The sequence below is a fragment of the Rutidosis leptorrhynchoides genome, chromosome 2 (genome assembly GCF_046630445.1).
Source record: "Rutidosis leptorrhynchoides isolate AG116_Rl617_1_P2 chromosome 2, CSIRO_AGI_Rlap_v1, whole genome shotgun sequence".
Classification (NCBI taxonomy): domain Eukaryota; kingdom Viridiplantae; phylum Streptophyta; class Magnoliopsida; order Asterales; family Asteraceae; genus Rutidosis; species Rutidosis leptorrhynchoides.
In genome coordinates, this window is record NC_092334.1 from 18,973,961 (window position 1) to 18,980,589 (window position 6,629).

Genomic DNA, 6,629 nt, shown 5'->3' on the forward strand with positions numbered 1-6,629 from the left:
AGGATTAAGCAAACCCATTTCAAAAACTCAAACTAGTTACTCCAAACCACAAATCGAGCAAACCAAAACATATATTCATGTTATACACGAGCCATAGACACTAACTAACACAATTTCAAGTATATAAAACGAATTTAGAGAAATTTAGTGTTTTAGAAATGTTACCCAAACTTGATGAAGTTGGTATCAAATCGAAGAGGATGATGAGAGGATCACGAATATGTAATTTGTTTTGAAGTTTGCTTCCCGATCCGAATTTAGATGATGAATTATGTTTGTGTGTGTGTTCTTGCTAGAGAGAAAGAGAGAGAGATGGAGGGATTGAATGGTGGTGATTGGGGTGGACTAGTTGACCTAGTCAACTAGTTTGCCCCGTGTCAATTTTAGTCCCTCGAGTTTAGAAGCGGGTGCGGGATTTAACCAAACGAATATTTTAAAAACGCTCGAGTAGACGAGTGATGTTATAATTAAATAACGAGAATATTATAAACGTTAGTCAACGGAAATTGGGAATTTAAATAGCGAAAGATATTATTTAAAAAAAAAGACGGTGTTAAAAATAAATTTAACGGAAAAACGCGGGATGTTACATTATCCACACCTCAAAAGAAATTTCGTCCCGAAATTTAGTTGGAAGTAGTAGTTGTTGAATCTTACTCGAGATCTTGCTTTGCCAAATCTACGAGTGAGGGAGAAGTACGTCCTAGGGTATTTCAACGAATTTTTGACGGTCGGGATCATATGTTGTTTTAAGGTTTGGCTTCACGATTTATGGTTTCAACCGGTCCTCCTAGGAAGTGAGGGTTATCGTCGATAGTGAGTTCATCAAAGGAGATAACAAGTTCTCGTTTCGCAAAACACGTCTTTGAGTTGATACATCGAATGTAGGATAAACGGAGACCCAAAATGAGTCGGAAAAGTCTAAACGGCTAGCGACGGGTCCAAAACACCCCAAGAATTTAAAGGATCAAAATATCGCGGATTTAGCTTTCTACGTTTCCCGAAACGGATTACACCTCCTCAAGGTGCGACTTTTTAACGTGACGCGGTTTCCCACATGGAATTTGAAATGTTTACGTCTAACATCGGTATAGTTCTTGGTGATTACGGGTCGTGTTGGGTCTCTCTTGAATATGGATAAGTTTTCTCGGTCGCTCATGAAAAATCTCGGTCCCGGTGAATTGGTCATCGTTTACATGGTTTGACAAAAGGAGAATGACGTTTCCGGTCATGTAAGGTTTCGAAGGCGTGGCGTCAATACTCGAATGAAAATTTATTGTAGTAAGAGAGTTTGATTAAAGGCAAAGACATTTCTCAAGAAGATTTGAAGTTGGTAATGCAATTTCGTATTATGGTTTTCAAGATTTGAATCGTTCGTTTGTTCGGTCCGTCGGGTTGTGGATGGTACGCGGTACTCATGTCTAAACGTGGTCCCGAGGCTTTTTGTAAGGTACTCCAAAATCTAGAAGTGAAACGAGGATCTCAATCCGAAACGGGGTACATTTTCCTAAGGCATAGTGAACAAGTTTGCTAGGAATTGAAAACGTTAGCTAGGACAAGTTTCTCAAGAAAATTCGCGTCGCGGAAGATTCATCAGTTTCCAAAAACGTTCGTCGGGGCAAGTTCTCATCGGTTTCTGAGGACGTTCGTCGGGATTGTTCACCCTCGAGGCGAATACTAGTATAACATGGAGAGTCTCTCCCTCCATTGAGAGTTTAAAACAAAAGATTTCCTGAACCGGAAATATGAGGGTGATGCAAGAGAAGTTTCCGCCCCGATGTGAGCCTAGCGAGTAAATTGTAGTTAGTCAATAAGACCGTGCGAGGACAAGCTAGTATACACGTGTAACATATGGTTGAAGTCGAAAGGAATCGGTAATTCTTTCGGAAGTATAAATATAGTTCGACAATAATGAGAGTGTGTCCCCGGTATGGTTGTTATCCGTACTTTCGGAGTTTTCAGATGTCCAAACATGAAAAGATGAAGTCATGTACATGGCACATGGTGGTGTTTAGGTTGATCGAGTCTAACCACCATCACGTGTCACTAGAACTTTGGTATGTCTTACCGTAATATAACTACGTTGATCGAGTGTAGTTATATTACGCTAACTCATACCTCCATTCCCACATCACTCCATAGTTTCAAGTTCGTGTCATCGTGAGAATCTAAAATAAACAAAATGTAACGACGTCTCAAACGTGACTCGTATTAAATTGAAAGAATCAGTGCAACTCTAAAGATGCGTTTCCCCGAGGGAAGTGTATAAATGATTGTTCACGTCAAATCGGTTCGAGTCAAACAATAATGTAATTAGGTATGAAAAGAGCAACGAGTCATGATAACGAGTAGTACGCAATCGTAGTGATTAATAGTGATGACAATACTCATCCAGAGTAGTGACGGTGACTTTACAATACTAGTAGGTAGTAAGATGAGACGGGGTGAATAACAACCAAGGAGTCAGAGTTCCCGAACTAGAGTGACAGGATACGAGTTCGCATAATGAAGGTTGGGTACCATTAAAAAGTTTTCCTAAGAATGATTCAAGTATAATGCACAAGTAGTCAAATAAGTGCTATCTATAGCAAATGCATGTCAGAGTGCAATGTCTACTATCCGGTTGTAGTCTAGACTCACTAATGCGTCCTAACGACTCTGTTAGACACACTAATGCATCCTAGTTCCCTACAACCAATGCTCTGATACCATCTGTAGCGACCCGACCAAATCGTCATTGACGGCGCCACTAACTGAGGTCCCGTTACGTGGTCGTAGTCCCTATATGAGACTCGTTTGACCAAAATTATGTCGCGTTCATTTGAAAAGTACAAAGTTTAGTTTAACAAACGGATCGACAATAAGTTTAAGTTTACAAAGTTATAAAGTATGAATGAAATAGCTTGCGACATAATTAGTTTAAAATCACAGTTGCTATAAATAGCGTAAGTATGTAAACAAAAGTTTGAATCCCAAGGGTGCTATCACTAGCGTATGCATGCATGTATGCTCGACTCCAAGCAAGTAATCAAAGTATGCGCATGTATGCTTGACCCCAAGCAAATATGAATGTACGCGGTAGCATGTATCAAATAGCCATGTAGAAACCTGAGAAAACATATAGAAAACTGTCAACGCAAAAACGTTGGTGAAATCATAGTTGTAGTAATAAAAGTTATTTTTGAACCACAAGATTTAGTACTCCATAAAATTGTTCATCCAAATAGTTTGCATTCCAAAAGATAGTTCGCGAGCACCCAATTATCAAAGCTTAACGTTTCCTTCCATTGAACCCCATCACTATAGTGTTAGAACATACACTGTTTCTCAAAAATATATTTCACCCGTAGACGGTAGCGAACCGTCCGTAGTGAGGGTTTGTCAAACCCGTATGGCCACACAATATAAGTTCTCGCTTACACCCTGCAAGTGTAACTAATGATAATCGAATTGAGGATTTTTGTTCTAACTCACTGTGGAATGTTTGTTTTCCTTGTACTTGTGTTCAAAGTATTAAAGCAAGTAGTACAAAATGTAACAAAGTATATGTTTCTCAGCCCACAATTTAAGTATAAAAAGTTGTTGAAAAGGTGGGACTATGATCTCACCTCGAGTGCACGAGTAATAAATGTACTTCACAAAGTAAACGTGTGCATGAAAGTTGCTTAGCCTTGACCTAAACAAGTAAGTTATATCAATTAACCGGTTACGACACAAGGTCGGGTGAAATGTGTTCAATTAGTCCTATGGCTCGTTACGACTCGAAAAGTATAGCATGTGAATCACGTTGTCAAGTTTCATGCAAGAATCACGTATAAAAGCATGTTAGAACGATTGTATAAAAGTTTGGTTAAGTTTGACTAAAAGTCAAACTTGGTCAAAGTCAACGAAAAAGTCAACACGTTCGGGTCGGACCTCGGACTATTTTTCTATGCTAGTTATTCATATATAAGCATATTAGAACAAGTTTCATGTGAATCGGAGGTCTAGAACATGGCAAACATTTTTGGTAAAAAGGGACAAATGGGACAGAAGCTGGACACGTTATACGCCGCACCGCGGCCAGGCCTGTCGCGCCGCGACAAAAGCCGTGGCCTGGTCCCTGGCCTGTTTCACTTGTTCAAGACTTGGAAATTTTCAAACAAACGCAAAACGCAAACCGCAAACAATTAGAAGACGTAGCTTATACCGTTGGAAAGCTCTTTTGACAAAGAATACAACTAAACACAAATCATCAAGCAAAAACATCATTTACAACAATCGAATTCTCGTCATGTGATCAATAAACGTTCATTTTCAAAGTTTCAAGTTCATCAATTGCATCTTAAGTTTCGGGAATCCAATTCACACATATGATATGCCGTTTTGAAGGTAATGAAGCATACATTACAACTAATCACTAACAATTAACATTCCATGGCATTCAAGCATCCAAAAATTCATTTCAAGAACTAGCAAACCCAAATCAAGTATCACAAAATCAATAATCACGTTTTTGAAGCTTCTTTGATCCATCTATACATCAACATGAAGCTAATGATGTTAGTAACACTTTTAAAACATGCACTTTAACAATCTAACAACATTAACTCATCCAAAATCAAGGATTAAGCAAACCCATTTCAAAAACTCAAACTAGTTACTCCAAACCACAAATCGAGCAAACCAAAACATATATTCATGTTATACACGAGCCATAGACACTAACTAACACAATTTCAAGTATATAAAACGAATTTAGAGAAATTTAGTGTTTTAGAAATGTTACCCAAACTTGATGAAGTTGGTATTAAATCGAAGAGGATGATGAGAGGATCACGAATATGTAATTTGTTTTGAAGTTTGCTTCCCGATCCGAATTTAGATGATGAATTATGTTTGTGTGTGTGTTCTTGCTAGAGAGAAAGAGAGAGAGATGGAGGGATTGAATGGTGGTGATTGGGGTGGACTAGTTGACCTAGTCAACTAGTTTGCCCCGTGTCAATTTTAGTCCCTCGAGTTTAGAAGCGGGTGCGGGATTTAACCAAACGAATATTTTAAAAACGCTCGAGTAGACGAGTGATGTTATAATTAAATAACGAGAATATTATAAACGTTAGTCAACGGAAATTGGGAATTTAAATAGCGAAAGATATTATTTAAAAAAAAAAGACGGTGTTAAAAATAAATTTAACGGAAAAACGCGGGATGTTACAGTACTTACAGCCTTTCCCACACCTCACACCTTCGGATCTGGCTGACGTTGTTGCTCGTGTATTTTACATGAGGTTAAGGAGTTTATCGTCTTCTTGAAAGAAACAAAACCTCTGGGAGATTATAGAGGAGGTACTACTTCATATATTTTTTTTTTTCCTTTTTAAGGCTTTTGTTACTTAATATCATCTATATTATACACAAAGTAACCGTCGTTTGCTTATATTTTTCCGGTTCTCTATACGATTGAATTTCAGAAAAGAGGTTTGCCACATTGTCATACATTGTTGTGGTTACATTCTAAAGCTTCAGCTCCAATTACCAAATGTTTAGATGATTACATATGTGCCGAACTGCCTGATCCCAGAACTGATCCTGCTGGTTACGCAGTTATCTCAGCTACTATGATACATGGCCCATGTGGTGTACAAACACCTCGCGCACCATGTATGGAGGCTTTTGTTTGTAAAAAAAGTTTCCCAAGAAATACAACGATAAGACTTTCTTCGACACCGATGGTCACGCACACTATCGAAGGCGTAGCACTGGCGTCTATACCACACGGAGTGGTGTTAAGCTAGATAACAGCTACGTTGTACCTTATAACAGGCTGTTATGTATGACTTTTCACGCACATATTAATGTTGAGTGTTGCGGTTCGACGACGCTCATCAAATATCTCTTTAAATACATCTCAAAGGGTACTGATCGTGTAGCCACTCGCATTTCAAATCCAGTAGGCAGCGTTAGTCAAAAGCCACCCGAAAATTCCCAGCCGGTTGACCCGGTTGATGAGATACAGAATTTCATAGACGCTCGGTTCATATGCCCGCACGAAGCTTGCTGGCGCATTTTTAACTTCGCGATTCACCACCGTGAACCAGCTGTTCAGATCCTCGCTGTTCATTTAAAAAACATGCAGCTAATTAAGTTTAATGAAAAACAGCAACTTACTTCGATCGTAGCAACCAATCCAACTAGAAAAACTACTCTGACTCAGTGGTTATCTTATAATGCGTCTTCTTCCCTCGGAAAAAAGCTCACGTATTTAGAATTCCCTTCCGAATTTGTTTAGAACGACTCAAAAAAGTGTTGGAACCGGAGAGCAAACTTGAAGAAGCCTTCTATTGGAAGAATATCGTACATACATCCTGCGTATGAAGAGGCTTTCTTCCTCAGAATGTTGTTCTGCCATCAGAAGGGTTGTCAGAGTTTTGAAGATATCAGGACTGTTAATCAAGTTGTTCATAGTACATGTCGGTTGGCTTGCCAAGCTGCTGGCTTGCTAGGCGACGATAGGGAATGGACAACAACACTAGAAGAAGCATATGTGCATGCAACAGCTTCACAGCTTCGTTCCCTTTTCGCTCATATTTTGGTATACTGCCTAGTCAGTAATCCAGTTGAACTTTGGGAGAACCATTGAGAAATGATGT